The sequence below is a fragment of the Hirundo rustica genome, chromosome 6 (assembly GCF_015227805.2).
Source record: "Hirundo rustica isolate bHirRus1 chromosome 6, bHirRus1.pri.v3, whole genome shotgun sequence".
In the NCBI taxonomy this organism is placed as follows: Eukaryota; Metazoa; Chordata; class Aves; order Passeriformes; family Hirundinidae; genus Hirundo; species Hirundo rustica.
The window spans coordinates 28,758,743-28,780,563 of record NC_053455.1 but is presented as its reverse complement, the minus strand read 5'-3'; the positions used below and the strand labels follow the sequence as shown (position 1 = coordinate 28,780,563).

At 38.4% G+C, this 21,821-nt stretch overlaps 1 protein-coding gene across 3 annotated transcripts in view; it reads left to right on the top strand.

The window, feature by feature from the left end:
• The first annotated feature begins 652 nt into the window (after positions 1 to 652).
• TTBK2 (tau tubulin kinase 2) overlaps positions 653 to 21,821 on the top strand; it is an 82,162-nt gene continuing 60,993 nt past the window's right edge. For 2 of the 3 annotated variants that reach the window (XM_040067272.2, XM_040067270.2), the window contains exon 1: positions 653 to 722. The gene's annotated coding sequence lies outside the window, so the exon portion shown is untranslated. Of the gene's footprint in view, positions 723 to 13,722; positions 13,751 to 21,821 lie in introns of those variants that run through there. The other variant, XM_040067271.2, reaches the window with a different exon arrangement.

Sequence of the window (21,821 nt, the reverse complement as noted above, 5' to 3'; positions counted from 1 at the left end):
ACCGCAACGAGGACCCAGCTTCCCGCCGGCAGCGGCCCTGCGGCGGCGAGCGGCCGGTGCCTGTGCCAGCCCCCGCACGGGCGCTGCCCCTCGGAAGCTCGTCGGGAACGGGAACTCCGGCGCGCATCTCGCGGCTCGGCCCCGGGGCTACGCGAGGGTGGCCGCAGCTGTACCGGCGCTCGCCGGCTCGACCAACTCCGCACTGCACAGCGCCGCTGCCAGGTGCGCCCGCCCCCGGCCCGCGGACTGACCGCGCCAAGAGCCAATCGCCCTTGAGAAATCTCCGCGGCTGCCCAATCACCGCTCCGGAAATGGGATGTGGGCGGTGCCCCGGGGGACAGCGGGCTCGGTGGCGCCGCGGCCGAGGAAGGGCGAGCGCGGGGGCGGCGGCGCGGACGAGCGCGGCTGGGCTCCGGTCGGCACTGCCGCAGGGATGGCGGCCGCCGCGGCGAGGGGCTCGACCCCCGTGGGCAGCGCTGCGAGCCGGCCCGTGACCCGCTGAGCGCCCTCCGCCTGAGCGCCGCCGTTACCGCTCCCTGCGGGCCGGCCCGGCTCTGCAGTCGCCATAGAGACCGCGCTGCACGCCATGGGGCGGAGGCTGGGCCGGGGGGCGCCGCTGTAGCCCCCGCCCCGCGCCGCGCACACCATCCCCTGTGGGGCCGGGGGCGCCGCCGGGACTCGCCGCGCCGCCCCGAGGAGCCGCCGCCTCGGCCGCGTTCCAGGTGAGGATTCGCGGTGCCGCGCCGCGGCCGCCGCCGTTACCCCGGCGCCCCGTCCCCGCGGGCGCTCCGGGCGCCTCGGCGGGGCGCGGCCCGCGGGCTCCGGCGGCCGCCGGCCCGGCCCCAGCGGCTGCTGCGTGGGTGCCGCGTCGCGGTTTCTGTCCCCGCGGGAGAGGGAGTTTGCTGGGCGCGGGAGCTCAGGGAGCCACGGCCCGCCCCGGAAAGGGCTTATTCCAGTGGGGCAGGACGGGGCGATCCCCTCCGTGGAGTTAAGGTCGACAGGTCTTGCGGGCTCCAGCAGTAGTCACCGCTGCCCCGGCCTCTACGGAGAACTCAGATTTATAGGCAAGAGGATTTTTTTTTTTTTTTTTTTTTTTTTTTTTTTTTTTTGGTGTCCCTCCCACTTGCTGCAAGAAGGCAAACGGTACAGAAATTTACGTGTTCTGACGGCGAAAGATCTCTGTTTTAAAATAGCTGCGTCTGTATTTCCAGCTCTGGGTTGTGGCATGCGTGTGACGGCTGCTGTGTGGGCACGGCTGGATGGGAAGCGGGCTGTCTGTCGCCTGGCGCTCGGAGTGCTGGAGCCATTAGCGGCACTTGCATCGATCCGTGCATACAGATATGCCCGGCTAGGCCGCGGGTGCGCGCAGCACGGCGCTCAGGGGAGCACACAAACTGCGTGTGGAGCGGCGTTAAAAATACGTTATTTCGAGTACTTTTAGCTTTACAAAGAGGAAGTGGGAGAGCACCTCGTTCCCGAGTCTGCAGACGATCTCTGGAGCTGTAGCGGCATCCTTAGGCTTCTGTTGTCACTCTAGAGTAAAAGAAATAAGAGGACAAAGCTCGCTACGAGGTTTGTAACCTCTGGTGTGAGCCAGAGCAGTTGGAAACGACCGCTAGTGTAAGTGGGGGCGGGAGTACAAATAATGATAATATTGATGTATTATCGTGGGGGCGGAGGGAGATGGACACAAAGGAATGACCTGGGAGTGTACCGCAGCCTTTTGAGAACCTTCTACCCTAATTATGATTAAGCTGAAAAGGGCTATAGAAAGTAAATTATAAAATAGCCTATAGTGGCTTTCTTAGTTAGACTCTATGTGCAGAACCGGTGTAATTTCAGCTTAAATGTTCTGAATTAGTAAACTATATTGCAGGAATGTTGAGAGCCTTAAAATAAATCATACTCTATTTATTTAAGTATCTTGTTAGCCTTAAAATGTGTGGTTAGTTTCCATGTTCTGGTTCTGGAAAAAATGAGTAGATTTTTAAAATGCATTTTATGTAGTTAATGCCATGCCTCTGTTGAACACATGCTAGCTGTGCTTGTAGGTACGTTAGTTCATTTTAGATGAGAAAACAAAAGATTAGGACTTATTTTGCTGCTCTCACTTGATTTTGGTAATGTTTTTTTAAGTCTTAATTATATGAATTCATGATACAAAGATATCCTACATTTTTATTTTGTGATAATATTGTCCTGAATACTTCCTTGATGATGATTCATTTGCTTTACAGAGTGAATTATGTTTAACAAAGCAGTAGAACTTTTTTAACTTGTTAAACCAGAGGTATACTTGTTAACATTTGTTTGGCCTGTCAATGAAATTATATATAGGAAAGTTTGACTGTAATTGTATGAGTAGTAATTTGTCAAAAGTTATTTTGAAAACAGTGCATCAAGATACAGTTTAAAAAATGTGAGGATGGAACAAATTGTCCCTAAAAAGTACTTTGTTCTTCTCTAATATATTCTTGATGTACCATTATTTGCTTGAGGCTCAGCATCTTTTTAAACTTCCTGTTTGGGAAGGGTGAGGTTGGAATGAGAAGAACAAATGGAGCAGCTGGAATATCGTGACGTTGCTTATGTTTAGTGTAGTCACTGTACTGCTGCTGCGTACTGCAGGCTCTGATACTTCTAACATCACAAATTCCAGAGAGGCTTTTCTCAGTGTGGCTGATTACATCAAGAAGATTTTTGAGCTGAGTTTTGACAGAAGAGCGATATGAGCGGGGTTTTCCTTGTTCCAAACTGGCTTCTGAACGAACAGTTTCTACCAATGCTAGATATATATGTACAGAAGGTTAAGCATTTGATTAGTGTGTGAACTTGCAGTGAATGGTATATTAATATACTACTGTGCTCTCTGTTTTAGTAAGGCCTTGTTTGTTTAGTGGGAATGAATTGGAACTTTACAAAGGAGATTGACAGTTTCTGTGTATTCCTGTGTCTTGCCTTGTCTGTTTCTTTTTCTCTGGGGAAGCACTACACAAAGCCTTTGTGTTGGGCTGGAGGGGAGGAGAAACAGCTGCCTTTTCAGTACAAGACACCAGGATTCGTCGTGGTCTCACAGGGATGCGTTGTGGTACATGGACCAGCCACTGTCCTTATTCCCTCATTCTGGGAAAACACTCTCACCTCAAGAAACCTGAGCTTCCTTTGACTGATCTCACGGAGCAGCATGTTGTGCCATGCAGATCAGTCTGAAGGGCCAATTGTTAATGTATTGGTGGGCAAGAATTAGAACATGCAAAATTGCCAAAATGCAAGGTTTATCTTAAGGAATTCAAGAGCTACAGGTCACATGTGTTTAAAATTTCCTTGTTATGAACTTGACTTCTTGTTCAGGATTAGGGTGAATGAAACTTTTTCAAATCTTTTACTTGGCATTTTTTTCTTTAAGAGTTTAGTATTTAGGGTACTTAAGTGGGAATTAAATGTTAATTTATTAGAAGTGTAAATAAAAACTATTTCAGTTAGATAAGAGTGTACAACTAAATGGATCAGTTTCATTTTTCTACTTAGCACGCACAAGTAGAGTGCTTTAACGTTTGTACTGTATGCTCTGTCATGCAGTGGGAGAATGAAAGTTGACTTCCCTCTTTTAATTTGAAATAATGAATAAAATAATAGAAATCTAATGTGGATGTTCTTTCATAATGATTTCTTTGAAAATATCTAGTCTTTTACTTATTCTTTACAACTTTATTGATTTATTAAAATTGTAGAGTAAGAATACTCCCCTGTCCTTGCTTCAGTGCTAGGTATTTAGTAGTGTGCTTTTGAGGGAATCTAGTAACTTGGATTTTTTTTTAAGCTGCTCATGAAATTGAGATGCCATTCTTAGCCATTTAAATTTATAGTCTATCATTCTGTGTATGAGCTTACTAATAGGTCACTAGTCTTGAAACCTAAGTAGTAGAAAATTCAAGCAATAAAACCTGTCCTTCTGACACTTCACCTCTTGATCTGGTTGAGAATTCTTTTCCCATTTTTGAGATGTTGTACAATCATAACTTTTGATCTGTTATTTTTCAAAAATATTTTTCAATTAATGGAGATGAATCTTGGAAAACTTGAGAAGGACTTTGGGGAGAAGGAAAAGATTTAATTTGAGAGGGGTGAGGAAAGGAGGGCAAATTGAGAAACTGAAGTCTTGAGTGTTTTTAACAAAACTGTTTTGTTAAAAATGTAAAAATATTTTCATTTTTATGTTCAGGCATTTTTTTCTGTGGTTCTTGTCCTGTGTGTTTGAGAACTTTTCATCACAGAATTGTATCACTCAAATGTTATTTCATGCTGTTGCTTTTTGTATGAAGAGATTAATCAGTTATTGAGGATTGCACTGATGAGGAACTCTATCCACTAATTCTTCCTTTTGGAGAAATGTGTATATGTAGCTTAGCCTTGTATTTCAGTGCAAGTAGTAGTTGGAAGAGTTGAAGGCCTCTTTAATGGATGAAGTTTGCCAGATCACTGATGGTATTGATGTGGAGAATAATTTTCTTTCCAGTACAAAGCTGTCTGATGTATAAAAGAAGGGTAAAAGTTTTTTACAGAAAGGGTGATAAAGTACTGGAATGGCCTGGCCGGGGAGGAGTCACCATCCCTGGATGTGTTTAAAAAAAGACTGGATGTGGCACTTGATACCATGGTTTAGTTGAGGTGTTAGGGAATGGGTTGGACTCAATGATCTTGGAGGTCTCTTCCAACCTAGTGATTCTGCGAAAGTGTGCTGAACTTGCTTTGGGAGCTTGTAGAGGATGTCAAGTCTCTTTAATATGTAGCCATATTTTTCAATCTGGGTGTTGCAAAGGTATTTGTTACTTGGTGCAGGGACAGGTTAGTAATGTGGAGCTCACATGCAGAGAAAAAGTACAGAATAAGGTTTTGTGTCATCCCAGTCTGTTTATGTAGAAATAATTTTATTATGTTTTTGATACACTTCTCTCACAATTGAAGTTATACAAAATTTGTTCCACTAGGCTCATGCACAGTTAGGAGAGATCTTGCCTTTCAGAGCTTGTGTCTTTTTAGTACTTGGGAATTGTCCTCACTCAGCAGCTGCTTATTGGTTCTGCTGTCTGTCACTTCCCAGATAATTCTTAGATAGTATTTGGTGCTTCTGTCATGCTCTGTCTCAGGGTACTAACGTTTTGTGAGGGTTTTAAAAACACTTATTTGATACAATGTTGTTCAACATAGTAAGAATGAGATTGCTTGGTTACGTGGTGTATCAGCAGGGTATGTCTTGTAGCTGTCAAGTTTACTTGTTGCCATAGTAATGCTTCAAATGCCACTCGTGGCTAGCAGTGTGACTTCTGAGCATATGAAGTGTGACTCTAGCTTTGCAGTGGTGAAGAATTATAAAAAAAGGGAGGCAGTGATCTGTAAATAGAATATACTTTTCAGCATCAAACTGGTGACTTTTTAGAATGTATTTGTATTCTTGAGTTATATGCTGCCTTGAAATAATTATTTTCTTGTCTTTCAATTTATCAGCATATTGAGCTTAATAGATCTAGAATGGGCATTGTCAACTGATAGAAAATGTGTCTGACAAAGGATGACTGTGCTATTCCTTGGGTGTGATTGAATTGAATGCCCTGTTCATATGTGATGCTTTGATTTTCCATCTGCAGTAGTCTATAAATAAAATCAAAGTATCATTCCCTAAGTCAAGTCAGCCTAGAACAAACTGTCACGTTGTACTCTGAGAGTTGGAGAGGAATTGACATCGGATCACTGCTCTCTTTCTGTGTGATGTTTTGTGCTTTTACATTAAAATCTAGAGATTATAGTGATAATCATGATGGGTTTGAGTGAAATTACAGTTTTGAGCAAGACAGTGTATCCAGTGAGGAAACCTGTTGAATAATTCATCTGGTTAAAGAGAAATCTTGACAGAATCATGGGATAGATTAGTATAAAGAAAGGATTGACTGGTCTTGTGGGAGCAACCTGCTAGCTAACCCAGTCTGGTCTTGTCTTAACCGGCCAAGAACTAAGAAATTGTTGCAGAAGCTGAGGAGCAAACCATGACCTTCCCACAGTAAAGGAGGTGTGTGCAGGAAAGAAGCTCTGTTATTGACTGTCTGGTGGTAGCTGTTATTTATTTATGGATGTACATAGATATAAGAATATTTTTCACATGTTAGCTCCTGCAGATGAAATTGCACATTGTTGTTAAACTAATCTAACAGTTGGCTGCTGTTTATAAGTGGAAAATTGTGTTCTCTGCCTGAGCCTTTTCTAGAGTCCATTGATCTCTGAGCTATTCTTAACTTGGCAGAGAATGATTGTAAAAAGGGAGTTGTTTGTATTGTTTTTTGGTGGTATGGTGATATATGTTTGTAACTGTTGCTAGGTCATGCTGTTATGTGCAACTTCACCCTGAATGCATAGCTGAGATTGTCATAACCAGATCCTTTCATTTACTGTAGCCTGTGTGCTCAGCTGACAGGTTTTCCTGCCTATTGTCCGTTCAGGGAAAACACAAGAGAAAGAGGAACATTTTGTGTGAAAGGCTGCTTTGAGGTGATAGTGTACTTTCTTCTCTGTTAATTTGAAGGAAATTTGGGCAGGATGCTAATTTCATCCGGGACATTTCTTCCTGTTGTTCTATTTCATTAATTTTGAGCCTAGGATACCTCAGTCATGTGGCAGTGCTTCTGTATGTATCTTTCCTTGATCAGTCAATTTTCCCCTCATAATCAGGGAGCAGCTGTACTTTGTCTGGCTTGTTGGAACTGGCAGTTAATACTTCAATACTATTGTGAGGCCCTGCATCAACATGTAATGGCTCACTGAGATATTTTTCCTGGAGTAAAGGTTTGGACAGATTTATGGTCTGAATCAGGGCTGTGGCTGACATATGAGTAGCCATGCAGTAGACGTTGCTCATATTTGGTGTTTACATATTATAAAGTGCTCTTATACTCCTTGCTCTGGAACATGTAAAAGCTGAATCTTGGTCTTAATAAATAAGAATGTGGTTTTTACTCCTCTTAACTATTTCTATTCTAGCTTCTGGTATTACTGAAAAAAAAAAAAAAAAACCAAAACAACAACAACAAAACCTGACTGTACACAAATTTCACCCATATCATTGAATGTTTCCTGTTTCTCAGTAGAAATCTCATAATGATTGTGTCATAATGATAATCTCATAAACATTATGCTCTTATAGCATAGAGTAGAAATTAATTCTTGTTTAAATAATAATTTAAAAATGCAGAAATGTCTCACCACAGTTTAAAACTGAATATGCTCCAAGCAAATGTAATGACTGTTGGTGTGACGGTTTAAAAAAAAAAAAAAGGAAAATACTTAAAATTTGTGTAGATAGAATTGTATTTCCTTTGTGTAAATTCAAGGACTTAGAGAATACTGTTATCAGTGTAGGGTTATTACACTTTGCCATTATGGTGTCATGTGTAACTGTTTCCATATCTACAAATTAAAACTCCTCAGTCAATCTGAAGTAAAACTTCTTGTTTTAGACAAATTATTTGTATAGATCCAGTGTTCAAACATTCAAAATATACAAATATAGCAGGTTATAGGTCAACAATACAATCAGGATTTTTTTTGTAGTCCAGGCTTTAATTTGGAGTGATTTGGAATTGAATGTCTTTATTTACATACAGCTAATATTTCCTAAAACATGTAACACTGTTATGCAATGCTTTTTATTATTTAAGTAAGGGATAAAATGAAAACCTGTAAAGGTTTCTGAGGAACTTTGCTCTTTTGTTTTTAGGAATAATTGTATGTTTGTTTGGAAGAAAAGATCTGATCTTACAATGTTCACTCTTCTGAGGTGTAGGAAATTCTTATAATTTTTTGAGAGTCTCTTGACCCCCATGTTTGTAAGACATAAGCTTACTGATTTTTATGCCTCATTGTTCTGACACATTTTATTTTTTCAACTGATCCCTGGAATGTTTTTTTCTGAACTTAGGGCAGTCCCAGCAAACTAAATATGGCTAGGATAATTGTGTTTTCGTAATGCAATATGCTTGTATAATTAACTTTCAAAGGCAAAAGCCTCATCACTTATCTCTATCTGACTGTGTGAAGACCAAGGGAATTGTTGTGATCATTGAGACTAACTTTGCGTAAAACCAGCTTCCATAGGACTTCCCTGAATTATGTGTGCTAGCAGTAGTTGAATAAGAGCATATGGTGTAGAAAAATCATTGTGTTGTCTTTTAAGAATTGTCAGTAATGAGGAATCCACTGAAAGTGTTAATGAGGTATTCTATGAGTAGAGTATTAATGAAAACTAAAGATCTTGGAGATATTTGCATGCACTTAAGGTATCTAAAGATTCAACCTTTTATTTGTATGATTTGTGTGTCAGAATGAAGATCTCTTACAATTTCCTTGACTAAAGCAATTTCTATTAGATAATCTGAAGGAACTGAGCTTCATAATTTTGAACACCAGGACTGGATATGATATTCTACCAGCAATCCTACAATAAGCAGAGGGAGAGGTATTATGCTCTCTCTTAGTATTTATTTGCCCATTCATCATAGTTGTCGTAACTTAAATACTCCAGCAAATACATATATCAGAAGTAACTGATAACTGTATTGTGTTAGGTGAGCATTCCATTTATTCTTCAGTCCTTGATGGATAACGTCTTTTGTTATCTAAGTTGGCACATGTGTAGTTTGATTGCTGTCTGTGTAACCCGTTGATGCCATTTGTCCTTTATCACTTCCTGATCTCAGTATCAACTACAAACTTAATAATTTTTTTCCTGAGTAAAAAAAGTTTCAGTATTAAGTAACAAATGGATTCCTATGGAAGTAATTAGAGAGAGATTTGTTCAGTTAACCTATAGTTATATTTTGGGGCCTATTATTTAATGTATGATCTATTGATTTTCTAGCAGAAAGAGACTGTTCTGTGAGATATAAATTTAGGTGTCTTACATAAGTGCCATAATAACTATAATCCTTATTGGCCAAACTTGTAATGCCATAGTAAAAAGTTAGTTTGACAGGAAGGGGATCTTAATTGAATGGCCGTAGTTATAGTGTCTTCTTTTAGTTCTTTATTAGTCAAGTCCGTTTATTTGTCTGGAATTGATATCGAGCTGATGGTCCATAGTTACCAAAGCAGTTTTCATTTATCCTTTCCAAACTTAAACATCACTTGTCTTCTGGAGTGTTCTATGTTTCAGGAACCTTTAAATCAGAGATGTCCTTGAAAATTCCTTTTAAGGTACAAGTTACTCAGATCCTCCTCAGCCTGTCTGACCCCTTGCCGTCTCCCGGATACTTCTGGCGGTCTGGAGGGCGCAGCGGCGGCGCTCGGGGCGCCGAGCCGGGCTGGCTGCGCGGCCGGAGCTGGCCAGGGTGCTGAGCCGCCGGCCGGGGGTGCCCGTGCTTGCCACAGCCGCCCCGGCAGCCGGAGACCGCTTGATAGCGTCGGTACCGGAAGAGGGCTGGCGCTGGCAGGAGCGTCTCGTTTTCTCGTATCACTGGCACTTGCACACATAACATATATGGCTGTGCTACTGATATCAGAAAAAAACCTCTGCTATGAAAGTTTTCCCCGAGCCACAGCTTCTGGCTTTTAAACATCTTCAGTCATGCTACATTCGTCGTCAGGACCAGATTCTTTGCTGTCCAAATTATGCCAAATGCGCCAACACCATCCACAAGCAAGGGATACCGGCTTTTGCCAATGCACTTCTATGAGCGACCGCTGTGCATTACGGTGAATTTTCAGACAGCGCATAAAAGGCAAAAAACGTTATTCTACCTGTAGCTTAACAATTTTCACGAAGCACCTCAAGAGAATCCTATAAAACAGCCTCCAAAAATGAATCTGGAAAGTAATACGTAACATATATAAACAACTTCCAGCTTATTGCAGGTATTAGTTCCATTTTTCCCTCCAAGACCAACAAATTCCTGGTTTTTTTGTTTGTTGTTGTTGTTGTTCTTGTTTGTTTGGTTGGTTTGGTTTGGTTTTTTTAAAATATATGGTAAAGATGATCAGTGATAACACTGGTTTAAATTATTATTAATAAATCTACCCCTCTCCCGTTCTTTACTAATTCACTTTTAAAAATATCATACCCATTTGGTAAGTGTTAGGCCATATTAATGTGAATCTATATGTAGCTACATTGACAAATTTGCTGCCACTTTTTGAAAGTAGTTATGGTTGAAGACGTGAATTCTCATTGATACAATTACAAAGTTCTGTATTTCTGTAAAAAAATTATGTAGTGTACATGGAATAGATATTTAAACAATGTAAGCATATATGTGTATATCATAAAAACACATGCATGTGTAATGTATATATATAGATAGGTATTAAAAAGTGTTGTGTCATATTCTTTTTAAAAAACTATGTTAGCATAGCAGTATTATAAAGAATACTATGTGTCTGATTCCCTGAACTAATTTTTGTTTTGATGCAGTTATATCTGACAATCTTGAACAGAGCAGAAGCTCTTTGATGGCCACCTCAGCAATTAAGAGGAAGTAGAAACAGCAAACATGAGAGAAGCATGAATGTCTATGAACATCTAACATCTTCCTCCTTCTCCCCTTTTCCCATGTAATTCCTTTTCCTCAGGCTCTTTCTGGTGAGAGATTTGGATGCCCTTCTGCTGTGCAGCCTGCGTGGCTCTCAGGCAAGAGCTGAGATTTCTTGACATGGCTGCTCTTCTGTGTAGCATGAAGTCAAAAGACTAGAACAGAGTGTCGGAACCAAAACCTCAGGGAACCTGTAAGAGGCAGCTGTAGATGTATTAAAGGCAAAAATAGAGGATTAGTTTATTTATTTAGGCTTTCTGTATGTGAATTTTGTGTTATAGTCTAAACATGGTGATGGGAAGTAATTTTCATGAATTGTGTTTTTTTAAATCCTTGGTGTGTTTTGCTAAACTTGCTTCATTTCTTATTCATCACCATATGCGTGACAATTTTAGTTCACACACATATGAAAAAGAAGTCTCTAGCTAGTTGATTGAACTGTTTTAATGTTTTGAGAGTATGACTATTGCTCTATCCATGAGTGCTTTTTTCTTTTAGAAGTAAGCCTCTTTTTTTTTGTTTGTTTTTTTTTTTGTTTTGTTTTTTTTTTTTTTTTTTTTTTTTTTTTTTTTTTTTTTTTTTAGGAATTTCGAGCTTTAAAATTATTACTGAACAATTGTTAGTGGTTAGTGAAATCTTATTTGCTAGCTGCCAGACTGAAGCAAAGCTATCGGATGGAAGCAAATTAAAAACACTTTTTGCAATTCAATACTGCAGCCATCAACACTTAAACTTCTGAAAATGCACCTGAAACTTGAATCTCTTCTCTTGTTCCTATCACCAGCTACCAGCTCAACAAAATTTCCAGGAACAGATTGTCCTTTTGTCTGCCTTGACAACTGATAGTGACCAACAAATGGATTAAAAAGCATACATTTTCCCATTTTTTTCCTGCTTGCTGTAGGGTCTTGTATGGCTTTAAATATTTAATGATTTGGTAAAAAGCCTAATCCCCTTGGGGAAAGAAGTTCTATGTCACTAAAAATGTGTGATCACTTCTCTAGCAAACAGTGTAGAAATCTATGTAGATTTCTTTCTTTCTTGTATGCAATTAATGCCATATCAGAAACAGGTGTATATGTGCTGAATTAAATTAGGGCGAAAAAAAGCCTTAATCCAGAACAAAGAAAACTTCCATGATATTGGATGTAGTCAGGATTTGCTTCTAATGTGTTTTCTATGGGAAAGGAAGAGAATATTAGAATTTAGTTAAAATTCAGAGATTCCTTATGAAATTATGTTGATGGATATCCAACCAAAACTATTTAGAGAAGTAAAAAAAAGTTAAAATATGTGAATATTGTATCAAGTGGCAACAAAATTATGGGAATTCTTGTCCTTTTTAAAATCAGTTTTACTTAGTAACTTATTTGTGAAAAAAGACTCGTAAGTCTTGACAGTTCTTTTACAGCAATTGTTTATGGCTGCTTGTAGGAGATTTTTTGTTTGTTTTGTTTTGTTTTGGTAAGTTAAACAAAGTATTCAGGGAGTACTTCAGGGAGTTTCCTAAAGTAACAAAGTAGATACAAAAATCACATTTGTTGTGGGGTTTTATACCTCTGTTTCTCTTGATGCTCAGACGCTTAGCAGTCTAGAATTCTGGTCCTGTCACCTATATAAAAATTGCTATCAAATGTTTTGAAGCTGCCAGAAGTAATAACCAGTTTTTACACTAAAGTTTTCTTTCTATTGAAACTGTAACATTGCTGTAGCTACATGCCAGTGATTTAAAATGTATTCTGTGAATTTTTATTGTCAAAAATCTGACCCTGGATGTCTGCACCAACTTTAGTAAGATGGAGATAGTCTTGAGGTTAGGAAATGTGTATTAATTTATTGGTTCTCTGTGTTCAAGCTATCAAGTTATTTGAGTATAAAGATTAGAGGCATTTCCAAGTATTTTCTGAAGTTAGGTACAGACAAGAAGATCCATATGGAAACCCTGAGACAACGCTACCCAACACAAAGCGGAAGGGACAACATGTAAAATAGGAGTTGAAGCAATAGAACAAATGGTACTTGGAGTTCCTGAGTGTTTATAATTTTTTTTTTTTTTTTTTCCAAAATAACTTCATGTAGGTGCCAGAGAAGAAGAGTTTACTTGAGATGAATTCCTTTGCTTTATGATGCCATTCCCACAACAGCTAGCTAGTCAACAGTTTTAGGGTGGTAGCTTCTTTCAAGTGACAGACAGAAAATCATGCAGTGGATTTTGACTTGCATCTCATCAGTTCAAGTAATTTGAATTTATGTTGTTACAGGGAGCATGATTTCCCTGTCCTCTCTCCATCTTCCCAAACATAATATATGAGTGTAAATTATGGAGTAAAGATCTATATTCAACAGTGGTCATATGTGTATACCTAAGGAAAAGCACAAAACCACAGATAATATAAATTATGCTTCCTTCTAGTTCTTTTCCATTTTAGTAAGGGACTTCTTGCACTGAATATATTTAATATGTATTTTCAGTAACCCACAGTAATTTTCTTTTTTTGTGTAGTTAACTGTCATTCACTTGAACTGTTGTAAACTTTTAGTATTCACAGTATCCTTTGGCAAGAAGTTTCATAAATTATTTTGCTCTGAGTCTGGCTCCTTTTTTTTTTTTTTTTTCTTTTATTAAATGACATCATAAATAGTAGATTCCTAGCCAATCTCTATATGTTCCTAATGATTTTGTAGACTTCTGTCAAGTATCCCTCTCTACTTCCCATCATCCCGTGAAAAAAGTTGTAAGTCATTACTTCATGTGGAAACTAGACTGTATCCCTGTTCACTCTTTCTGCTGTCTCTCTCTCCTTTTTTTTTTTTTTTTTTTTAAACAGCTATTTAGGATTGAGTTGCCATATTTTATTACTGTATATCATAATAACAAGCTCTTATTCATGATTGCTAATAGTTTGTCATGTGTTTAATGAACAGTTAGGATATGTTCATGTGTTCAATTATAACAGTTAGTTATTTTTCTGATGTACATAATTTTATATATATACACATATAGAACCTCATTTACCATTTTGTCTCCTGGTCATACAGTACCGTGAAGTCACCCTGTAGTTCCTCTCAATTGTCTCTTTAATAGTTTGGATTGGAACTTTAAAGATCATCTGGATCCAACCCCTGCCATGGTTGCCAGGTTGTTCAAGGCCCGATCCGGTCTGGCTCCTTCTTTTGAGGTACTGTTGTGTTTAGATACCCAAGGAATCCATTACAAATTTGAAAGCAGAGCTATTAATGATCCAGATGGAAGATGATGAATCAGGTTTTCTATATGTGAACACTTTGGGCAAAAATATTTTTTTAATGGAATCTGAGTGAAAATATTGATCTTAATAAATGATAGGTTATCAGCCTAAAAAGGGTATCTCTCTGTGCTGTACTGTATATTTACAGATGCTCTAGACAAGATACAAATACTGAAATTACATAATCTGGTGATACAAGGACATTAAAATTAGCAAATATGAAGATGGAAGAACTGGAGAAGGACTCGCTGCTGTGAGGTAGTGATGAATGAAAATTATCATAAAGCAGTTCACACAGGATAAATGATTTTAAAATTTACAGTGATAAACTTACTTCTTTTGAATGTGGTCTTGCAGGTTCTGTGAAAATATCAGGTTGGTGCTTACTAACAATGCTGGTCTCCACATCTCAGAGGGGATGTCATAGAACTGGAAAAAACACAGATGGTGAACAAAATCAGTGAAAGACCAAACAGTTGAAGTGGTAAATGAGGGGGCATATGGTAGAGGTGTATTCCCTGTGTAGGACTGAAAGGTGAACAGGAGCAACTGTACACTGCCTTCCTGCCAGGGGTTAATGAACCTCAAATGTAACTAGCAAAAGACAAATTGGAAACAAAGTTGTGCTTCCCACACATGGAATTAGGTTACGATTTGCTTTATGAGTGTTACGGGTGGTAAAGTTTTCATGGTTCAGAAAGGTTTTGATGAACTTGGAGACAAAACAAATCTTAAATACCATCTTTGTCTCTGTTTCTTGTGCCTCAGCTTGCTATATCCCCAGAAAATATTCTGACAAGGGTGATCATATGCTTTCTGTGTCCTTGTATTTTTCCCTAGACATCAGCTGCTGGCAATTGTCAGGGACAGAAGATTGGACTAGGTGAATCTTTGGTCTAATGCAGCTTTGTCTCCTCTTATGATTAGCTGTCCATGCTATCTGTTTTTCTCCTGTCTAACCTAATTTTTTCTGCTGCAAATTAAGTTGATATTTTTGGATTTGTCCCAACTTCAAATACCTTTGCCAAAGTTCCATTTTGGTTCTTTAATATCTGTCTTCCATTTCACACCTTGAAGGACCTTGGATTAGGAGCTCAAGTTTCAGTCACTGTTGCTTAAAGCCACCTTCAACCACAACTATAAAACAAGTGCATACTCTGACCAAGCCACATTGTTGACTGGAGCTTCCTGTACCTTTGTAGTTTCCAGCACCAATATTTTTTTGGGACAAACTGATTAGGCAGTCTTAGATGAGATATACCCATCTTCTTTGTTGTTGTGTATTGTACTTGTAGATTAGATGTTTCCTGAGCCCATGTGATCATTGTGAAATATTCTGTGAACAGGAGACACTTCCTGGCACTGTACAGAACCTCTCTCTACATCCATGCCAAACTGAAGATTCAGTAGTAACTTGTGCTGCTGTGCTGGCAGTATATCATATGTTTATTCACCTGCCTTAGTGCCACCTTCCTTCACCAGAGCCAGGCACAAGCCATTCCCCACCTTTCCTGTCATTTGGCAGTGCATAAGGATGCACTTATGTGGCTGTATCCTACCCTCTGGTGCTAGGGGTGTTGACAGCAGTGCTGAATTGGTTTTGGCAGGAGCAGTGCTGTGGTTTTTCATCTTCTCTTTGTGCCTGACTTTTTTAGCTGAAAAGTACACTCCTTGAAAAACTGAGGTGTCTCCTGCATAAACTGTAATGTGATGGTGTGTCTTCCTTCTTAACTCTTTCAGGGATTGCTGTGTTGTGTGGCAGGATGGGTGTACATTCCCCTCATTGAGAAGGCCTGTCTGAGTTTGGCAGATGTCCTGCATTTGGACTCCCTCACGTTCCATCTTCCTGTCAGCTAGGCTCTTTTGGACTCATCCTGCTTGGTGTAGTAGCCGCTGTCCTCATTTCACACATTAGCAAAAATAAGGGCTTTATTTAAGACCTGTATTTAAGGAGATGGAATACCTATGTATTCACAGCCAGTGTCCTCTCTTTATCACAATACTGCAGCAGATTTAGTTACGTGCCCTAACGATAAGGGTGCGAAGAGATCAGACATTACAGACTGAAAAAAGATCTTTTCCTCTGTTCTTTTTCCTGTTCTGCTTAGCAAGCTGTCAGGCCTCACTCACCATGTTTTTGAGATGTGCTTTATCAACTGACGTATCAAGAGAATGCTCAGGTTTTGTTAGTGAGGTCCAGGCCACTTCATGGCTGGTGCTGCCTGAGCACAATGCTGTGAGAGCAGTCGTGTGTCTGCCAGCTTGGCTGCTTCTGTGCCTCTGGCAGCCCTGTTGATCACTTGAATGCTGTCAGTGCAGACAAGGTTTTGCTATTCACATGCCATCCGTCTGAACATCTCATCAAAGTTTCTCTGCCAATTTTCTTGTATTTTCAGAAAAGGTAGGTCTTATTCCCATTTACAATTAGAGTTTGCCCTGAACTTTACTTGTTTGGATTAAGCATTTAGCTGTGTATATGCCCTCGCATCATTCTCACACAGTCCTTAGCCGTGGCTCTTCTCCTCTGTAAATTGCTGTGTATCTGCTCTGAAAAGTTTCATGGGCTTTGGAAGAAGCTCTTCAGAGAGTGTATTGCTTGCCTTCAAGTCCCTTCTAGTTGTGTGTTGTAGGAATGTGCTGGGCATTTATGTTTTTCCTTGCTGAGAAAATGGATTTATGAAATAATAGATAGTACTAGTAGAAAGGTCAGTAGTTTAGAGCATCTTAAAAGATGAATTTATATTATTCCTTGGAATATAGATGGTGAGCTATTAATATTCTGAGCTTATCCTAAGAGGATAACTTACTATTCAAACATTTAAAAAAACTGGAAGCAAAGATTTAATTTTGCTGATAAATCCAGACTATAAGTAGTTTGATATTATAACACTGTGCCACTGATTAAATATCTTAATTGTTTGACTTCAAGCTATCTTTGTTCAAAACCACACTTCGCTACCACTTTCCTACAATGAAAAATTTCCTAGGATTCTGAAAAATTATTATTGTAAAACCTTGTATAATTTGGGTAATTGCAGAACTGTCTTCCATTTTCAAGTTTCTTTGAAGAAGACTTGACAAGTAAAATACATTTTTAGCAAATATCCATGGTTCTAGTTCCTTTTAGGTTTGTTGTTAATACCATAACAATTAGTGAATCTAAGACACAGAAATACAGCTCTTTTTTTGAAACAAGGGACACTTTTAGGGTTTGGTGGTGGTTGTTGGGTGTGGGGGTTTTTTGTGTGTTTTTTTTTTGTTGTTGTTGTTGTTGTTGTTGTTGTTGTTGTTGTTTGTTTGTTTGGTTTTTTTTGTTTTGTTTTTTTTTTGTTTGTTTTTTATTTTGTAATTAATAAGGTTTCACAATCCTATTTTTGATTTGGAACTCACTCGGAGTTGTGGAAAAAAAATTGGGAATGAATTTCACTTCCCCAAGGGTTAAGTTTCCACATTAGTATTAAAGGTTCTGCACCTGAGGTTCAAGTTCAACAACTGGTTTCAGTTGGAAGCAACACAGTTGTCCAGCTTTTCCCTGTTCCCTACAGTTGTCTTCTATTCTTTCTGTTTTTCTGACATAAAGATTTGTGCTCTAGTGGGACAGATCAAATTAGGAAATTAACTCATGCACCTGAAAAATACTATGGTAAAAATGTCATAGATTAAATAGAGTTTTTGATATATGGCTCATTCTAATTCTCCCCTGACCAAAATTTTCTGGTTTTGTATAGGTAATAAATTACATTCTGTTTCTCTGATAGGCATCACAACCATATAATGCCTCCTTGTCATATGCATACAGATGCTTTCCTTTCTCTATGGCAAGATATAGAGTACCCTTTATCTCAGCTGGTCTGATCAAGCAACACTGGAGTTCACTTCAGTGCAAATGGTTTTAAGTCCAATTTAATTTTTAAGTTGTAAATTCTATTTTGGACTCGAAGAGGGTTTTGTGTGCCTAAAACTTGTATGGTTTTGCTACATTAATTAGTTTAGTGAAAGATAATACACTCCTTTAATAAACTTTGCCTTACTTGGGTTTTCATAATATTTTGGTACAGAATTCTCTTGCAAACTGAAAATAGTGTGGTAGCTTGAAATATATATCTTTTTAAAATAAAACTTGAAACTATACATTATATTTTTAACTCTGTCTTCAAACTGAGAAAATATCGCCACCTTTGTAATAACAACTGCAGAAGTTGCCAGAAAGAAATACAGGCTCTTTGGCAATAGCACACAAGACAGTTGGGAGCTTTTCACACCTGGAATATGCAAGTGGTAATGAGTATTTTTGGCACCCAAGTGCTTGAGAAAGGAAAACCTGAAATGATATTGGTTCTGTATTGAATTTTTAGAAAGATTTTCTTCACAATCAGTACAGTTGGAAATTTAAGTCCTAAGGTCCTACATTCAGTTTTCTCATTGATGTGGTGAATGATGAGTTTCAAAATACCAGCTTTTAATGGATATATTTATAAAATACTCAGGTTTAAGTGTAGGGTGGCTTTCTAGTTTGGATGTTCAAATTGATGCATTTAAATAATTTCTATCCATAGAATTAACAATTTGAACATGTTCTTAGCCTTTCTAAGATGGTGGACTTTATCATAAATGTGGTGAAATTAGGACCTTTGAACATTTTCTGCCCTGATTTTGTCTTTATGCTGGCCTTTTAAAATTTCCTTTGTTCCCTAAGTTCTGCTTAAAAATAGAAAATAGACAAGTGGAAACCATCTTAGGTAGCTGCCATTAATTTACTATTTTTTTAAATGAGATGAAGGCAAGCAGATGGAGCTCCTAATATGCTCAGAGAATTCCTAATAGTAAGATGATACTGTTCCATAGTGGAGGCAACAGGACATGTATTCCTTTCTATGGAGCAGAAGTAATCCTCTGTGCTCCCTTGCTTTGTCCTGGAACTTACAGTACCTCCATTCAGCCAAAATTGTCTTGTGCTACTTTCTCAACCTCAGGTCTGAATTTAAACATCTATAAAGGCTGGCAAGCAGAGGCTGGCTTCAGTTTAGGCTATCTCTAAGGAAATCATATACATGCACACAAATCACATAAAAGGGTTGTCTTTTTTTCCGGAAATTTTGCACTGCTGTTTTCTAATACCATATAATCTCTTAGTGTACTTGGATGGGGTAAATTCGTCTTTTGCAGGGCTGATGTGTAATTAAAATCAGTTAAAGTGGGTAGAAGGGTTTTAAATAATGGATGTCTGTTTGTACGGTATTCTGCTCCTTTTACCTCTTCTTGTTTTATTCTGTAATCAGTTCCCAGCAAAGGCTTATGTAATGGAACAGTCTATCCTCATTGTGTTGTCCTAGTTACTCCATGACCTGTCATATGGAAATAAATTTGACAGAGGGCTAATTGTCTTTAACTGTACTTATGTTATCTTGAAAAGTTTCTCTGAAGTGATAAACTGATCTGGTAAGAAAAGTGATGAGTTAATGAATACGGAATTTTATGAGATATATTGCAATTAGAGTGGCTATTACTTTTTTAGGAGAATTATAAAGACATGTTTGTTGTGCTGAAAATAGCCTTACTGCCACCTAAAAAACTGCACTGCTAAAGGATTCATCTGCTGAGTGAGTAAGGGAAAGCTTGCACGTTAACTATGTGTCATTAATTATTCATCCGCTTCAGTAGAATACAGAACATGCTGGAGCTTCCTTAAATTGTTAACAACATTGTAGCCCGTTAAAGAGCTATGCTGAAAACAACGTATTTCAGTAATACAAATGGAACTGTATTTACTTTAATGAGTCTTTAATTAATCTGTGAAATTTGGAATGGGCCAAACAGTCTGAATTCAAATCCTTCCACATTGAGAAATTTCATTTCAATCTTGACTTGAGAACCACCTCCAAAGAATGCATATTTGCATCTGTCCAAAAGTCCTTTAAATGTAGTCATCTCTAATAATGTCCTTTTCTTCTGTATAAATTTTGGGAAGGCGACTGTAACCTAAATTGCACCTACTAGAATACGTATCTGTTATTATGTAAGGATTATAGAGATGTTTATCCACTACACTGCATCCATAATTAACGGATTTGCAGATTATGCAGTGTTAAGACCATTAGAGAACGCATCAGAGCAATGAAACTGCCGAGATCAGATTGTGAATAAGGTCTTTAAAAACCATATTCTTGTAGCAATGCCTGAGTTTAAGGATGGAGGTATATAAGCATCTGATAAAGTTGTGGTTTAGCAGAAGTATAAAGCATTTTCACACTTAAATTAGGGAAATAAGACTTCTGTCACAAAGAGATAATGAGAATAACTCTTTCCTCCATATTAGGAATTGGTATGATAGAGTCCAACTCAGTGTAGATGTCTAACTCAATGTTGCTGTCCACGCCACCAGAGCAATGTGGAGCAAGGAGAGGGGTTTTGAAGGAGGACCATATAAAAGACTCATGGTTGTGAAGGAAGGCTTAAAGCTAAATGTATTAATTTACAGGAAGTTTAAAAAAAAAAAAGTTTAGATGTTTAAATGAAGTGAAATTACTGGAAATAGAATTTGGTTACCAAAACTGTAACCAAGTCACATGGTAAAAAGTTAAAATTAAGCATATTGAACCTTGAAACAAAGCAAGTTATGCTTATTGTGAGAGAAAAAAACATACTGGAACATGTCAGCAGTGAAAAACATTTGAAGTCTTACATAGTACTGTGTGCTAATTCACTGAGAGGGGTTGAAGTTATGAAGCAGTCTGATCAGGTAAAGGCTTGGACCAATTTCAAGCCTTCTGGCCTTGAAATTTGTCAATGAATCATTCTCCTGCTTTACTCAAAGTCTCAAAAAACCCAGGATTCCTCAAATTGACTTCAACATGTTTGTAATTCTTGCAGTTCATTATCAATGAACTTCAGGAGGAGCTTAGCACCTTGTCTCTAGGGGCTGAGGAGAGAATTTCTGCCTCTCACGCATGGCAGTTCAATGGGTCCTGGTGTTTTATTGGTTTTGATGATACAGAATAGATATTATTGCTTTGTAATGATCTAGGATGACCAGAGATTTAACAAAGATATAGTGTATTAATGAAATAATTAAATTAATATCTCTCAGAAATACTTGTCAGAGTTGTGCCTATAAATTGTAAATTTAAATGTGTTTAAAAAATAGTTAATTATAAATCAGGAATCAGATCAAGGCTGATAGCAGTATTAACAAAAAACTCTGAGCTGTCATATCTTTGATTTAGTAAAACATCTACTTTTCCTACAGATGATGAATTTTGCTCACATGTGAAAGCTTCTGCAAAAATAATACTTGCAATTTCAGATTTTGCTCTGGTGAGATGAATAGTTTCACCATTACTTGTTTTAAGCAAATATTAGGAAAAAATAAACCCTCTTTGAGTTCCTGTGTAGAAGTGTACAATTTGTGAAGATCAATCCCTGCTTCGATGTAACTGGCAGGTGGTGGAAAGGGAAGCAAACATTTGATTTAGGGGAAAAACCACTGTATGTGCTTTAAGCAGGTAATTTTGGAAAAAGACCATTTTCCCCTTCATTAGTAGTTTTTTGTTTCATCTTTGTTCCTGACTGTGTTGTGATAATTCTGTTAGAAAGGACAGTAAGTTTGGTCAGTGGTTAGTCATGTTAAGGGGTTCACATAAATGGCTCTAGTTATTTTTAGAATTTTGACCATATCTGCAGGGGAGAATTTACTATCACCGGTAGAATTTAAATTGGTTTAGTTCAACCTGATTAAATTGCAGGATAGATGCTGTTATGCAGAATACACAATCTTAATTTGGTTTCCCTTCATTTGTTTGAATTTAACCAATTTTGGTTATGTATTCTGAATGAACACTCCTTTACAGGCATGTAATCCACTCTCATTAGGTGTAAATTTAGATCCTCAGATAATCCAGATTAATATTTCTCCAGAGGAGTCTGTTTTATCTGGAGTTGGTTCGATTGTCATAATGTCCAATTGAAACAAAAAAGTTGTAAATATAATATAAAAAGGAAATAT